The sequence below is a fragment of the Acinonyx jubatus genome, chromosome A2, assembly GCF_027475565.1.
Source record: "Acinonyx jubatus isolate Ajub_Pintada_27869175 chromosome A2, VMU_Ajub_asm_v1.0, whole genome shotgun sequence".
Lineage (NCBI taxonomy): Eukaryota > Metazoa > Chordata > Mammalia > Carnivora > Felidae > Acinonyx > Acinonyx jubatus.
The window spans coordinates 6,551,344-6,565,572 of NC_069383.1; the positions used below are offsets into that span (position 1 = coordinate 6,551,344).

Here is a 14,229-nt window from a genome sequence, read left to right on the forward strand (position 1 = left end):
CAAAAATCCCAAATAAATTGTCAGACACTAAAAGTAATACCCCATAATTAAATGTGATTTCTTTCAGAAATAGTAGGGTGGTTCAATATGAGAAAATGGATTGTTACAATACATCCCCTTTAGTAGAGTTAAGAAGAAAAATAGTTTGATGCAGAACAGACATTTCCCCAAATTCAATGCTGTTTTAACAGATACTTCTTTAATGTGATTTTAGAGAAATATAAATTTTAACAAATTTGTCTCAATTTTTTCTTTGCAGCGAATATAGTTGACTATTAAGTTCATTTGGATGAATGAAGAAAGAAAATTAGCCTGTAGAGTCAAAAAGAGAAGAACGATGAGGGAGGGCCATCTCTACCAGATAGTAAAATATTTTACCCATATAATTAAGGCAGTATGACATGTGTGTGAACAGAGACAGAACGGAAAACAAAAACAGACAATTCAGAAATAGTCCTAATTGGTCTACTATATTCATGAGTATCCAGTGAAATGTATTACGTTACATTTATCTTCAGTAAAGCAGCATCTCACAGCAATGGGGAGAAAGATGGACTAATAACCAGCATTGGGATAACTACAAAACCACACAGAAAAAGACAAAACTGCACCCACGTCTTCACGCCATTCACTTGCCAAATACATTAGAAATATAAACACTAAAAATCAATCCACATAAATACTAGAAGAAACTCAGACAAATCCTTTGTAACCTAGGGGTGGGGCAACTCTTTCTAAGATTTGAAAGATTGTAAGGAAAAGGATTCATACATCTGACTACATAAAGACCTAAAAGACAATGGGAGACAACGAACATCACAAACAATTAAAATGTGAATGTCAGATTATATCAAAGAGGGTTAATTCTCCCCTTACACAAAGAATACCTAAAAGCAGAGAGGCAAATTCCAACAGCTCGATAGAAAATGGAGCAAGACATAGGAATAGACAGTTCAAAGAAAAAAAAGAAATGCCAATGCTCCTCAACTACGTAAAAATATATGAACACTCCCTTAAAATAGAGAAAAATAAATCCAACATAGGAAAAGAAAATAACTAAATATAGTAAATTAAAATTACACTGAGATACTATTTCTCCACTTACGGATTTGGCAAAAATCCAAAAATTTGCTGCTATAATCAGTCAGTAAAGGTTTAGAGGATACAGGTTCTCTTCTCCATGGCTAATGAAATTGAAAACAGTCTAAAACCTACAGAGGAGAAATTAGCAATATCATACAAATTACATATACATTTATTCTTGGATTGTGAGTCCCAATTTTAGGATTTATGCCTGTAGTGGTAAAGGGCAGATCACCCCTAAACGTGCATTGTTGGCATACAGACTATTTCTTTTTTTTTTTTTTAATTTTACATTTATTTTGGAGAAACAGAGTGAGACAAAGCGTGAGCGGGGGAGGGGCAGAGAGAGAAGAAGACACTGAATCTGAAGCAGGCCCCAGGCTCCAAAAATCGGTTAGCACAGAGCCTGACACGGGGCTGGAACCCACGAACTGTGGAGATCATGACCCGAGCGAAGACGGACGCTCAACCGACTGAGACACCCAGGTGCCCCGGCATACTGACTATTTTAAATAAAAGTAACTTAAGATACAGCCTGTGTGGGAAGATTACTAAGACCCTCTTCTGTCCCCCTGCAAGCAGGAAACAAATCTCCCGTGTAAAATGTGCCCTTCCTGTCCCAGGAGGTAAAGAAACACCCTTATGACCAGGGATGGGAGATTTAGAGCCAAGAAGACTGTATAAACAGCCCACTACTTTCTACTAATTTACTACCCCAGCCCAAAGTCCCCTTAGAATTCCTCCCTAACCGATGCTCCCAAAGTTAAGTTTTCCTTGTTTTGTCAATCCCTCACAGATCCATCGTCTCTTTGCCTAAAAAGTATAAAAACTGCCTGCCTTGGTCAATTCTCTAGGTCTTAGTTTCATTACTGAGCATTTGTGCACACTGCTTTTTTTTCTCTTATTAATCTGCCTCAAGTGAATGTAATTCTTAGTGCAGCTGTAAGACATTGAAGGGTAGAGGAAGAAGTTCCCCTTCCTTATGTCCCAGAGCTACACTGACAAAAACACAGGAAAAGATTAGGCATATGTTTATTCTCTGTGTCACTATTTGTAATAATTAAAGACAAAAAATCCACCAAATACCCACCAGTAGGAGTCTGGTTGAATAAACTAAGGTATATACACACAGTGATATACTATCCAACTGTAGAAAGGAATAAGAAATACCTCTCTATGCCAGGATGGAGAGATGTCCAGGATATTTCACTAAGCAAAAAAAAAAAAAAAAAAAAAAAAAAGGCAAAATGAAGAAAATATTTAGTTTACTGTCATTTCTCTAGTGGGGAGGAACATGAACTGTAGGTACAAAATACAACGTATATTTCAGGCACATGAAAAAGCAATGGCAGATCATCTGAACCGCCACAAAGAAATTGCTGACAGACAGATGGGAAGAATAAGGTGGCGGTCAGGGTAGAAGCTGGAAACTACTTTGAATATACTTCGATTTCATAGATTTGTCTTGAAAGCATGTACTTCCTTCTTTTTGAGAGTTCGATTACAGCTCTTTTCCTTTATGAAAGACCTACATGTGTACCTGCTGTTGCTGGCTGAAATACATTCAAAGAGGATTTTTTCATTTGTACAAAAAAAAGCTGAAGACGAATACAGCGTTCCGCATTTGTTTTACAGCCAGTTGAGCTAATAGAGAGGCCGAGTGGGCAGTTGTCCACGCCATAGAAACTTGAAAATGCAGTTGCTTCATTGGCTAATGTCCTAATGGGATATAGTGTAAGGCCAAATAGGGGGGAAAAAACGTCAAGAAAATCTTAAATTGCTTTCAGGAATCCTGTCCTATACTTAGCTTTTTGTGCACATGTGTAGTTTTGAAGCCCAAGGACAAACCCAGTGGCAATGAACACCCTTAGCACCCATACTGTGCCCTTCAAATGCCATTTCCCACGAAAAACATTAAGAATCTTAGGAGAACGTACCGATTCCAGATCTGGGCCAAGAAATGTGCAAGTGGATCCTAGACTATCTAGTCATACTAGAAAGTGGGGATGCTATCAAAAACTACTCAGACCGTGGGATGCCTGGCTAGCTCTGTCATACAGCATGCATCTCTTGATCCCACGTTCATGAGTTCTAGCCCCACATTGGCTGCAGAGATCACTTTCAAAAAACAATTTTTGGATCTCACTGAAAGGACTACAGAGCCAACTTGAAGAGGCTGACTGGACAGAGATGGGGTAATTTGAGTACCAATGAGAATAATAATTTCAATGGATTAAAATTCATCAAATATGTTGAAGTTCATGAATTCATAACAATACCAACATCACAAAAGAAGTGAAGTGTTCTCTTTGGGGTATGCTAGGAAATGATGTCATCAGTCTGAACATGGACAAAAAAGATTCAAGCATTCCTTTTGTCTTATTAACGACACCTTATGGAAATAAAAGTATGATTCAGGGGAACTTTCTTTTATAGGATTATGCCATCCAATAAATGAAGAAAGAATGATAGAATTATAATATTATATTTTGTGACCGTTAATGAAACAAAGTTACTCTAGGCTATCATTACTGTCTGCTACATTACAGAAAGAGACAGAATATATAAGGTGCCTTCTGATAGACGTTTACAACTGCACCTATGAAATATTGCCACCCAAATAACCCGGCAAGCCTTAATCTGATCAAGCCTCTCCTTCAATTTAAATTTATACAAACACTGAAACTAGAAGAACATGTCATATGACGTCTTGAGGATTTAACGAGCAAAATGTACACTGTCCAATTCTCTTGGACAAAGATCAACCATTTCTTTAAAAGAAACATTTTACAAAAAGAAACAAAGGTGAAAACTTATTTATCAAATTAAACTTAAGAGATATGAAAGAATTGCAATTTATGAACTGTATTTGGAGCTGATTTCAATTTTATTTAAAAAAAATTTTTTTAATGTTTATTTATTTTTGAGAGAGACAGAGACAGAATGCGAGGGGGTTAGGGGCAGAGAGAGAGGGAGACCCAGAAGCAGAAGCAGGCTCCAGGCTCTGAGCTGTCAGCACAGAGACCTACTCAGGGCTCGAACTCACGAGCTGTGAGATCATGACCTGAGCCGAAGTCAGACACACAACCAACTGAGCCACCCAGGCACCCCTGATTTCAATTTTAAAATCTATGAGACAATCTGGGGATTGGAATACACCTGGTAATTGTTTAAAAATTCTAGTTGCTTTCTGAAGTCTGATCATGGTATATTTTAATGACCTTTATCTCCCAGACATACATATGTAAATATTTACTGATAAAGTGATACAATTTTTAGTATTCTAGTAATTTAGTAATTTTTAGTATTCTAATGTTTGAAGTGTATTAATTATTTAATTAATTTATCTCTACACCCAGCGTGGGGCTCGAACTCACAACCCTGAGATCAAGAGTCCCATGCTCTTCCCACAGAGTCAGATAGGCGCCCCCACTCTAATTTTTTAAATGAGGAAATAGATGTGGCTCAGAAATGCTGAGAAAGTTGCCCAAGGTCACTGCGCTAATGGGCTTTGGGCAGAGGAGGGATCCAATGCAAAGTATGTCTGACCCCTACGCTCATGCATAACCCTTGCAAGCTCTGGCCTCTTCCTGGTTCCTTCTCAGGTCCTTGATTCTACATTTCTGTTTACATTGGATCAGAAATAGATCATGGGAGGCCAGGGGAGGTAGTTCACTCTCTGTCCAGAAACATGAACTGGTAGCAACCCTGGAATTAGGGAAGGCAACCAAAGGGCTTCACGCACATTTGTTTTCTATAGAATAGCTCATTCTCTCCCCATGGCACCCCTTCCTTACCTCCTCTGTCACACTGTGGATCACACCATTTCTCTCCTTAAATGTGGGAAAGGACACCGCCAGCTGAATTCTAGACTTCCTGTGCCATTTGTGACCTGGGTATCCCGGGGAATTTGATAAAACCACATGCACACCGTCTGGGATTCAGATTTTCTTTCAGGAAAGAGAGGGATTGGGCCAGACTTGTCTCTAAATTGCCTTCCAGCTCTAAAGACCTGCCTTGAGGACGCTAGTTTCCCACTAAGGGAAATAGATGGGGTGTCAGGCAGCACTCACTCTGTCATGACAGCAACTGATGGAAGATATGCTGTTCAGCAAGTTGGTCCTGATAAATAGGAGACGTGTGGACATGGGCCACTCAAACTCCTCAGTCCCACCCTACTTTCTACCAAGACCCCTGTGGTAGCATCCTCATTGCTGGGCTGCTGGCACAGTACCCGGTCCTTTCTACGACCAGACCCACACCCATGCACACCCCTATGTCCTGTTGCCCCTCACGGCTCCATTGCTCTGATGCCCGGCTCACCTTCTTTTGAAGGAGCTGAGTTCCCCATTGTTCTCCAAAGAACCTGTTTGAGCTGCTGCTTTTGCTTTCACTGTGAGGAAAAAGTGTTTGCACCCTTTAAACCTCTGAGACAGGAAGCTCAGATTGGGTGGAGCTAGTGAAGGAACTATTTGGCTTTAAAGAGACAGAAATATTGCCCTATAATTGGAGGAGTCCTTTAGTTTTACCAAGGTGTAAGCTTTTTCTCCATGTGCCTGCTGTCACACCAAATTTTCCAAACCTATGTTTGTTGTTTGGGGTTATACTGGTGGATCCCAAAGGCCCTTATTACGTGACACAAATCATGCACACAGAGCCAGGCATGGTGTTGGATCATCTTCCCTGCATGGAGTGGGAGACTCTGGGGTGATTCTAGGAAGAAGAAACTGAAATACGTGGCTAGATGTGTCCAAATTTAGAGCCTTGGATGCTTCCCAGTGATTGTATCATATGGGTTTTCATGAGAGTCTTTCATGAAGGTCTCAAGTTACTCATTAAAAATTTACCAGCCTTCAGGTACAAAGCCAAGAGTCTAAAGCATTGGGAGCCAAGAGAAAAAAAGGAAGATGTGGCCTGGAAAAAGTCTTCCAATGACCATACACCTTCTCTAGTTTTCTTCATATGGTTCTTTCAAGACCCAAAATATGCATGACCTGACAAGAAAAGATGCACCCAGGGAGGAGATCAAACTTTCCCCTACAACCTTCCTACTTTCCTCTACCCCAACCCAGGCACAGGTAGATTTTCCCAGATTTAGCCAGTGCATCCATTCCAACCTGCTCTGGAAACTTTGAGATGAAAGGCAGATGGTCATACCTCTCATGGTTGACCAGCTATTCCAATTGTCTGTTGCATCATCATAAAATTACAATGTTTTTGATTACATATTTTTGTTCACTACATTGAGACATGGGATTAGTTGATGCTCACACTTGAAGGTGGGTACTAAGAGAACGAAATGTGGCAGGAAGTACTGGACAATGGGGTGACAACCCATGGAGGGAAGCAGCTATATTTGGAAATTATTGTATTAATACTATATTATTGGTCCATATCATTAGACCAGTTATTGGTGCTAATGACTTGGAGGGCCCCAGGTAACTGTTTTCCAACTTGCAATAAAGACACAGACCGGGACCAGCTATGTAATTTGCAAAGTCTGGCACAAAAGGAATATGCCAGGCTCTTTGTCAAAAACAAAAAAAATTAAGAATTTCAAGATGACATCAATAGAACAGTAAACCGTTCTAAGTACAGGGCCCTGCGCAACGGCACGGGTCACATACCCATGAACTTGGTCTTGATGAGGCTACATTCATAAAAGTCTAGAGGAGAGCTAGAACCATATGTCCTCCCCAAAATATCTCTACCATTTCCTAGTTTCATTTCAAGCTACATATTCCTTGAGTGAAACTTGTCCTTGGATGTTTTCATGGTCAGCTAATTGCTTCTCCAGGTATTATGCTCAGGTACGCTGTTAAGTTCCCTAGAGGGAACAGGAGACTAGTTGACACAGAATCCATGGATGCCACAAGAAATCAGATGCGGGTCTCAAATGGTAACAGCCTTGTGATCCTTGGTCAAAAAGGAGCATGTGGCCCCCATCAGTCCCATCCTGAGCCCTAAGTTAGGAGTGATCTCCTTCTACAAGATTCTGCATAGAAGCAGTGTAGCCCCATATCTGAATTGTTCACTTAGCCACGCTCCTGATCATTGAGGGCTTCCTTCCACTTGCACCTATGCTGTGAGCCACAGGCCTCTCCACCGCTTGTCTCCTCCTGCAACCCTGGAAACACAACTTTCCACCCAGGATCTTGCTCCTTCCACATAGTCAGAAGCAGAGAGATAAATGTGGACAAAGCCACAGCTTCCTTTTTTATGTTTTTCTTTGATTCTTTCCATTTCACACACACACAGAAATGTGGATATAATGAATTCTCAAAAGGTGTGAGGTCATTAAGAGACATTCTTTGAATTCTATAGGAGTCTTCTTGTGGGGCTCAGGGTGTTTTCTGCTGCTCAGATCTAGATAATCTCAAAGCTCAACTTATTAAAATAGTGCAGAAATACTAACTGTAGTTAAAAAGAATCGTTCCCCATTGTCCTGTTTCTTCTACATATCGTCTTTGGAACCTTGGTGGATCCGTTTCCTATTGCCTCCATAGCAAATTCCCAAAACATTAGTAGCTGAGAACAATATAAACTTCATCTTCTACAGTTATGGAGGACAAGAGCGTGCAATTGGTCTTATGGAGATAAAATCAAGGTCCTGCAGAGCTGGTTCTTTCTGGAGGCTCCAGGAGAGAATCCATCCCTTGCCTCTTACATCTTCTAGAAGCTGCCAGCTGTCCTGGGCTTGTGGCCACATCACACCAATCTCACATTGCCTTCTTGCCTCTCCTTAGAAGAACCTTTCTGATTACATCTGGGGCCCACCCAGATAATCCAGAATAATCTCCCCATCTCAAAGTCATTAACTTAATCACATCTGCAAAGATGCTTATGGAATAAGGTAACATTCACAGGCTCTGGGGATTAGAGTGTGGCCATCTTTCAGGGGCCACCATTCAGCCTGCCACATTTGGGTGAGTTAACATCTCTGCAACTCACTTCCCTAATCTTTAAAATGGAATACTTATTCAGACAGTCATTGTGAAACCAGATAAATTTGTACATATGAAGTGGTACTCAAGCCACAGTGATAACTAGGTATTAGTTAGAAGTAGTAATAGAACCTTCTATGCTAGTCTCATAGATTACCCCTCTAAGGCTCACGTACATATCAGAGATGCTGTCTTAATCAGCTTGCATAACCATAATACCACAGCCTGGAAGCAGGAACAACAGGAATTCATTTCTCACAGTTCTGGAGACTGGGCAACCCAAGCCCAATGTGCCAGCCAACTTGTTTCCCTGGAGAAGGCTCACTTCCTGATATGCGAATGGCACCGTCTCATCGTGTCCATACATGATGGAGCGAGGAAGCAACTCTCTGCTATCTCTTCTTACAAGGGCACTAATCCCGTCAAGAGGACCCCAGATTCATGAACTCATGGAAACCCACTTAGGTAACCGCAAATACCATCAGGTTGGGTGTTAGGGATTCCAGCGCCTTCTGTCTTGGAGCCAAATAAATCTAGTCACTCCTACTTTGTACCAACCTCTTTAAAGTGGATATCACTCAAGGTTTCTTGGTTTGTCCCCACTCACTCCACCCCCAAAGGGCACTGCATGAAAAGGAAGACTCAGCGCCTCCACAGCCTGTCTACCAGGAGAAGGGATCCGGATTATCTATACCCCTGCACTCACATGTCTTCAATGAAATTGTCTTCTGGCTCCACGGATGTGCAAGAAGAGCTGCCTCTTGCAGGCTCATGGCAGCCATGTCACAAAAGAGATATAGGTGTTAGGTGTGACAGTGCACTTGGGGCTGAATCCCTCAGAGGAAACATTGACCAAACCTTCATGAAATAAGGACCATGCCCCCCAAAGAGCCTTTTACTGACTTCCACGATGTTATATTCGGTTATGAACCACAACCATTCAGTCCTGTTCCCAAACAGGTCTCTGCTTCCTCCTAAGGCTTCTCCAAAGATCTGCCAAAAGTGACCACTCAGAATTTGTGTCTTCACCAGAGGGTCACAGTCTTGAGCTTCAGGGGAAAAACTGTAGGACATGCTCTGAACTACTGTTGCCTCAAAGAGACTCTTCAGAGCAGGTTTCCAAAATGGCAGCACTGACTCAATGCTCAGACTGTGCCAGTGAGCATAGCCAGGACTACTGGGACTCTCAGTCTGGAAGCATATGTACCTCATGAAATCAGACGACTGACTCAAGATCCAGCAGATCGAGAAGTAATGACATAGGACTGAGTGAGTGGATTCAAGATGTGCCATTATGGTTATTTGTTTGGAATACTGATGGCATTCTGTCTGATGTTCTACTTGTATTGCTATTTGTGGAAACCTTATTTCTTTCTCCTTACACGAATTAGTAGACTGCGTATTTGTAAACCCACAACAACCATCTTTAAACATTACCTCATCTTCACCTACCCTCAAAATTGAGAAACAAATGCTTCTACTGAGTTTCATTCACTTTCATGATGATAGAACCATTTGCTTAGGTTTAATAAAAATCTGTCCTCTTGTTTACAAAGATACCATTGGAAAAATCGATTCTGCAGCAAGGCCATATGTACAGTGTGATATCTGAGAGTGATTGGTGTTTAATCAAAGACCATCAGACCACTGCTAAGGAGCACATGTTGGTGTTACATGTGGAGCTAATGTCTCCAAAACCTTCATAAGAAAACTAATATGATGTCTGGCTTCCAGTATCCCAGTCTCTCAGGTAATAAGGAAGTCCACTCCAAGGTAGTCCAGAAACCCAGGCAAATTTTGGAGACCTCAGGAAGAGGGAAATTCATTGAGATTTATGCATACAGCATGCAAATTTTATTGGAGAAATTGTTTGGGCCTTGGTTTCCTACTCCTAGGATAGAAGAATGGCAGGGGCTTTGAAAAGTGTGATTCAAAACTCATTTTGAAAATTTCCGAAAGCAGTTTATCCTTTGGAATTGATAGTTGCTTAATATGATTAGGCTGTAGATTTCCCGAGCAAACTCAAGGAGGCTTTTCCGGTTAATTAAGATTCTTGCTGCATCTGTATATACAATCAGGCCATGCATAGTAAAAACAATCTTCTAGGATCAACAGTACTTGTTGGAGACTGTTTCTGATCACAAAGTAGAGAACACTACGAAAATGATCCAAAATTTAGATATAGGCAAGACAGATTACTGGAGTGTTCTATTGTTCTCTGTGGTGCTGTGCTTGATGATCATCTGTGATATTTTACAACGCTTTAAGGACAGAGAGGTGTTTTGCACATCTCTGCCTTATAGATACTCAGCAAATTTTCTGTCTGGTGGAATATAGAACTCAAAATTCACATTTTACTACTCTCTTGAACACATCAACCCTTGATTTCAAATGAACTTTGTGTTTTTGTTTGTGTTTTTTGTTTTATTCTTTGCTTATTTGTTTGTTTTTAACTAGGTTTCACACCCAGCATGGAGCCCAAACTCAACACCCTAAGGTCAAGACCTGAGCTGAGATCAAGAGTCAGGGCTTAACTGATTGAGCCACCCAAAGGAACTTTGAACCAATTATAGAATCAAACTGGTTCTCTAGTTAAGCCATGAGTTGAGCAAAATCGTTGATGTGTTTATACTTGCCCAGGAGTCATGAGTTTGCTTTTTTTGAAAACTGCAGATAAGAAAGAGAGGGAGAAATAGCATGATTCAAGCCTTGGAGGTGGAAATATACTGGACACAGGCAGAGAACAGCTAACAATTTGGAGTGCAGGAATTATTACCAGCCTTTACTGTGGGCCCACTGTGTCCCAGGCACTTGCCTCTCCATCATTATCACCTTTGTTCCTTACAAAAGTGTAAAAAGGATATTAACAGGAACAATGATATCTAGAAGAATCTCATTCTTGGAAGAGGAGTTGAGACTGATTATAATGCTATTGAATACCAGGCCAAGGAATGTGAATTCTAAGCCCTAGGCAGTAGAAGATTTCCAAGAAGCAGAGACCTAAGAAAACTATCCCAATGGGCTTAACCTGGTAACTGCAACGAGGACTGGAGAGGAAGAGATCAGGGGTACTGTACCCTCACACTGCACACACTGTCGCTCTGTTACCATCCATCCTAGGTTGAATTGTGTCCTCCTAAAGAAGTCCTAACTCCGGGTACCTGAGAATGTGACCTTCTTTGGAGCACGGTCTCTGTGATGTCATGTCATGAAGTTAAGGTTGAGCCCTACTCCAATGCCTGGAATCGTTTCATTCACAGTGAGAGAAGTTTACACACAGATACACACAGAGAACACCATGTGACAAAAGAGGCAGAGATTGGAGTGAAGCACCTAGAAGGCAAAGAACAAAGCAGGCCAGCCAGCACCAGAAGCTAAGACGCAGCAAAGAAGGATCCTTCCCCAGAGACTTCATGGAGAGTATGGCCCTGGGAACGTCTCGGTTTGGCACTTGTAGCCTGTGCCAGTGAGACAGTAGCCATAACAATGAGACAGTAAGTTTCTGCTCTTTAAGCAACAGTTTGTGGTCATTTGTTACAGCAGCTCCTGGGGGAACTAATATAGATTTTAAGGACAAGAAGTAGGGTCCTGCTCTGGTAATTACCTAAAATGTAGGAGTCGTTTTGAAATTGAGTAATGCATGGAGGCTCGAAGAATTCTGAGTTACATGATAAAAAGAAAGGCCTAAGAGGATGTCGGTGGTAGGATGAACATCCAGGTCACTTTCTGGTGAGGTCCCAGAGAGAGGTGGGGACCACGCTGCTGGACATGGAAGGACGACGGCAGGTGCTATAAAATGGCAGGGGGCAGGGGGCAGGGAGGCGGGCTAAACTGAGGTGGGCTGCTGGGTGGAGAGTAGACCATGTAAGTGATGAACTTGAATATTTAGCTGAGGAGAATTCCGAGAACAATGTGAAAGATGTGGCCTGGTTTCTCCTTGCTGCTTCTAATGAAATGCGTGAGGAGAGAGAGTGGTAGCCTGTCTCCAAACAAGGAGCACCAAGATGGCCAGCTGCCAGCAGAGCCCAGGAAGAAGAAAGCAAGGTCCTCCCCTCAAGGCTTCAGAGAGCGCACGCCTCTGCTGGCATCTTGACTTTGGACTCCAGGAGCTACCACACAATGCATGTCTCAGCTGTTTCAACTGGAGTTTGGACGACCTGTTGTGCAGTGTTAGGCATCCAGTATGTCCCCTCCACCTTGCCCCTGCCTACTTTCTTGTCCCATCCTCTGAGAAACCCAAAGGTCTCCCCTTCTGTGGCACAGTGTGAACAGGGCAAATCTTCTAGACTACATTCTTCCTCATTCCTGCCACATTTCTGGCCCAGATAGACCCCGGGTCTCCCTGATGAGAGAGAGCTTGGGGCTTTCTCAGAATTTACATTTCAGTCCTCTAAAGAATTCTCTTTTAGGAAACAATTATACAACACCAAAACAAAAACTAACAATTGTTTCTTTTAAAGAGACACACAGGAATTTAAGGCCTGGGATTGCGGTTAGGGCCTCCTGAACTCTTAAGGCAAACAGGCAGACTGTCAGGGTGCCATGAGCTGGGGGGTCATAGGTAAAAGCGGGCCCCGGTCCCAGCAGCAACAATCAATCCCTTGCTTTTACAGAATACCAACACCGCACAAAAGGACTGTTTTCTCTTAATCAGCAAAAATGGCTCCTTAATATATGAAAATCAGTCAGTGGAAAAGTGTGTGGGCCTGATTCTGCCACGATCAAGATCGATGGCTTGGAGAAATCCCAAACACAAACAGACCCCCAAAAAACACAATCCCCATGTGCCCCAGTATCTTTACGGATAAGAAATCCTAGATTGTCTCAATTCAAAGTGTCCTACAGTACAGCATCATGCGAGACTATCTGGGCCTCTCCCAATGAGGACGAATCCCAAGACTCTCCCCCCCGGCATGATTCATGAGCCTGGGCCCACTTACCCACACAACTTCTCAGGTGTTGGTTGGCTGTAGTTATAAATCTCCAGGTGAAACAGGGGCCTGTGGTCCCCAAAGGGAGACCTTGAGGAGGGCCCAGTCCCAGGACTCCTGGCTGGAGGACCCACGTGTGAATATGAGTATGTGCCTTCTTTCCCCAGGGCTTTGATGTCCCAAGGGCCATCAGTAATGGACACTTACAGATGGTTATGGACATCACCTTTATTTACCAGCCAACACCAACAGCCATGAACACAAGAAGCAAAGGCACAGGCATGTTTCACCCCAACTTCTCTGCTACTCTCCACACACACAGCATCCTTCCTCACTCATCTGCCTAGACTTTCCAGACCCAACCTCCAAACTCCACAGCCTTTGCTTGGATGGCCCCTGGATTCTTAACCATTCCTCAGTAATAACAGTGGAAGAGGCAGTTCAGGAGAATGGGGGTCAGGGAAAGAACTCACAGGCTGCCAGGACCAGCTGACAGAATTCAGCGATCTGCCCTCTCTGGGATTTACAACAAAGTTGGCACGGTTTCTGCTGTTACCTTCATTTCTTTCTTTTGGTTTCAACTTAACATCTTTTATTGCTTCACTCTCATCTTTGTGGAGTGTCTCGAGTGATTTATTACAAATGATAAACACAGTAAATAAATCTTTAACGAGGGATAAAGGAAAGACTGTTATATTTATGGCACCTGATCACAGCACAGTTTTTTCTGTTATTGTTTCCCACAGTCCCTTGCATTTTCAAGAAATGGGCAACAGGGTGATATCTCGTAAATTCACTCGTGCACAGAAATCCAGACATCTTACCTCAGCCCTAGCAATTTCCTGCCTCACCTCTCCCGAGTCTGTCTTACTCATCAGGCCACAAAGGTGAGGTCACAGGTTCATGTCTTCTCATTTGTGGCTGCTCTTGTGCTCAAAAGGGACTGGGGCAGGAAGGCAGGGCCAAGGAGGAACCCCAGCATGGAGGTCTCACTGGTCTCTGCACAGGATTGTTTTCCCATCTCTCTCCAGGCTGGTGCTGGCCTGAGGATGAGGTGGACGTCTTCCTGGCAATCACCAACCAGGGCCCATTCAAAGCAAGCACAGCAGCTGACTCTTTTGACCCTGATGTGGGCTGAACAAGTCAGTTCTGCTCTTTATTAGAACAGGTGCACACGGATGCTGCTACCTTCCAAAATTTTGACCAATTTTTCTACTGGTTGTTTGTTCACTGGTTGATTGATTGATTAAAGTTTATTTATTAATTTTGAG

General features: G+C 42.5%; 1 protein-coding gene across 1 annotated transcript in view; it reads left to right on the plus strand.

Annotated features, from left to right (window-relative positions):
- Positions 1–14,229, plus strand: part of LOC106976374 (GTPase IMAP family member 1) — a 47,922-nt gene that overhangs the window by 24,360 nt on the left and 9,333 nt on the right. The window lies entirely within an intron of this gene.